This window comes from Phoenix dactylifera, chromosome 6, assembly GCF_051530095.1.
Source record: "Phoenix dactylifera cultivar Ajwa chromosome 6, Ajwa_hap1_PhDact_Kaust_v1.1, whole genome shotgun sequence".
Lineage (NCBI taxonomy): Eukaryota > Viridiplantae > Streptophyta > Magnoliopsida > Arecales > Arecaceae > Phoenix > Phoenix dactylifera.
In genome coordinates, this window is record NC_143195.1 from 32,990,608 (window position 1) to 32,993,731 (window position 3,124).

The following is a 3,124-nucleotide window of genomic DNA, read 5'->3' on the forward strand; positions in this document are numbered from 1 at the left end:
GGAAGAGAGAGCGGATGGATGGCTCTCGTCTCGTGAGACTGAGAATGACACCCAGCGCCTCACGAGCGCCGTTAGGGGAGTTACAGAGGGTGCGGCAAGTCGTGTGGAATTTATAATTTCCGGGCTTGAGGGATAATATAGGGTTCAGACACCAAAACTTTATTGCCGATTCCTTTTTACAGTATTCTTATTTGAAGTGCTCGGGGTGGAAAGACACGGTTAAAATCAGATAATACCATAGATTGCCGCTTTCGGAACTGGGAATGATGGGAAGAATGGAATCGTTTGCTCCTAATAACGTCTTTGCGATATGCCAGTCGATGCGACAAATAAGATTAAAGTAACAGCAGTTTAAGATTTTAATAGCTTCAGAGTTTTCTCGTGATGTTCATAATACATGCATGCATGCATGCATACATATATATATATATATATATAAAATGTATGTGTACGTGTGTATAATATATATGATAAAATTTTTAAATAGTAGATGTCATGGGACCATTGCTTTGTAATACGATGAGAATAACACTGGTTATTGACATTTTCCAATTGTTTATATGGTGATATAATTTCAAAATTAAAAATCCAACCTAGTTTTCAAAAAAAAATGATGTTTTATTCGCCAAGCATTGGTACAATTAAATAATTCTTTCAAGTATATTATATCTATTAGTTTCAGCTGTATTGCCAAAGCACCTTTCCTTTTTTATTCACAAATAAATCATGTTCAAATTGTGACAGCATATAGCAATAATCATTTCTCTTATAAGGTGAATTAGAAGCTTGGTTACTTAGAGTTATCATTAGTATTGAAACCCTGGTTATGATGTTGCTGCCACTTTTATTGAGCAAGTTGATGGATGTGTATCATAGGACAAATTTATACATGCAAGCATACAAATGTATTATGATTGTTGTAACAAGGTGCATTATGAAACGTTAATTATTTGATTTTTGTTATAACCTAGATTTTATCACAACTTAATGATTGAGTGTGTTACTCATTTTGTGAACAATTGAAAGGTTAAATAGCAAGTTTAAATGCCAAGTGGTTTGATTTTTAAGATCATTAGGGGTTGGCAACAATGACTTAGATTCCAACCTTGCCATTATTAGCATTCATGATGTCGATGAATTCTTGTAGATCTTGACAATCTTGTTCTTGGGGGGAGTACTAGAAAAGATTTTTTATTGAATAAAAATTTATTATCATAGGATCAGGAGAATCAAATTAGGTTTTGCTCGCCCTTTTTTTTTGGGGGGGGGGGGATCCATAGAAGTTTTATATTTCTCATACTTGTAGATAGGAGAATCGGTTAGCTAACTAATAGCAAATCATGGCTACAATATTGACGACAAAGATGATTGATTTTACTTGGATTTGATAATCATAATCTCTAATTATGGTTGCTTTAACCCAGTATCGAGTGACTTCTCAAATCAAGCCTATTCATGTCAACTCCTTTGATTGGATTTTTCCGAACTTGCGCATCATGTTCTTTGTATGATATTTTGATCCAACTTGGCCTATTTTGATTCATCTGGCTCCGCACGGCCTACCTTGGTTGTTCGTATTTCACAACCAACTAGGCTAGGAAGACCTGATCAACCTGACTTGATTAAGCTACCCCCTCCTCCCACCCCCCCACCAAAAGAAATGAAAAAAAAAAAAAAAAAACTCACTCTAATGTCTGCATTGTATATGATCACTTAAAATATGGTTCATTAGTATCTGGACATGAGATAAAAAACTCGTGGGAATGTTATTAGATCATGTTTGGTGAAGGTGTCTCCAAACCTAAATCAAACTTATTAGAGGGTTAGGGTCCAAATGTGACACGCATCTCGCCCAAATAGGAACCAATTCGGTACAAGCTTGATAACAACTAACAAGCACGTCGAGCTTTAGCATTACATTCTAGCATGTAAAGACCATACCTTATCCAACAGGCATCATATTTAGATGGGGAATTGATCAAATCTTGAGGATGTGACATTACCGGATTCCTCGGTTTCCTTAATACCCTCAAAATAAGTCTACAATGACATTGTTTCAGAGTATACTTAACAAATATTATAAAAATTGTCAAGGGTGAAAGCAAAAAAACATACATTATATACAACTTTTGGAGCCCAAGTTCTACCCAGGACCTACGCCATGAGGATGAAGCAGCGAGTATAGAGTGCGCAGAAAAAGAAGCGCTCGGTCCGCTCCCAAGTTTCGCACATTCGCCTAGGGTTTGCACAGATGCGCTTTGCTCTGCCGTAACCTTAATACCTTATCCTCTTCGATTCTTCTTCAAAATCTCTAACCTATGAATCACTAAGAACTTGAACTCTCCATGGTTCTTTCAGATCTAAACTCTCTCTTACTCTCTCTGCTAGCACTCATGAATCGCTTTAAAAAAAATGCAATGACCTGTCATCTCCCTCTGTTGCTCTCATGTTTATTTGAGCAATCTGAAGTCACATGGTCGTCTTTACCACGAGCTCCAAAGATTTACCTAATGAATATGGACTTTCTTTGTATATATATGAATATTTCTACATTGCTCTGTTGTTGAACTTTTGTTTTGGAGTCGTTTATTCCAGCATTCTCTTCCCAGTAACATGAATCCGGCACTAGATCCTCCTCCAGAGGAAGCACCTAAAAGATCACCTGCTCCGCCTCAGGAGCCACCTAGACAACTTCGTCCCTATGCTATAAAGAGAAGAATAAAAGGTCTAATGAAGCAATCCTACAAGCCTGCGACCTTTTGCGGAGTGGAATTGCGCATGATATGCTACGGCCCTGAGGCCCGCGGTCAGCCTGAGATATTGCCTGCAAATCCATCAGACCTGAAGCACACCATGGAGCACTTCGATCAAGTGAAAAAGACCAACAAGGTTAAGCAAATGCTCGGTCTTAAAGTACTTTGCAGACAGCAAGAAGAGGAAGCGCAAACAGGAACCTGCTTGTGAGCATCAAGAGAAGTGTCAAGAGAACCGCCAAGCCCCCCAGTACCAGTCATGGCATCCTCAGCTGGATAAATGCTCAGAAGAAGAATTATTGAGGGACTTAGTCCTCAAGTTGGGCAAGAAGCTTTCGATGGTAAAAGAAAGAATTAATCAGCTCGACGGC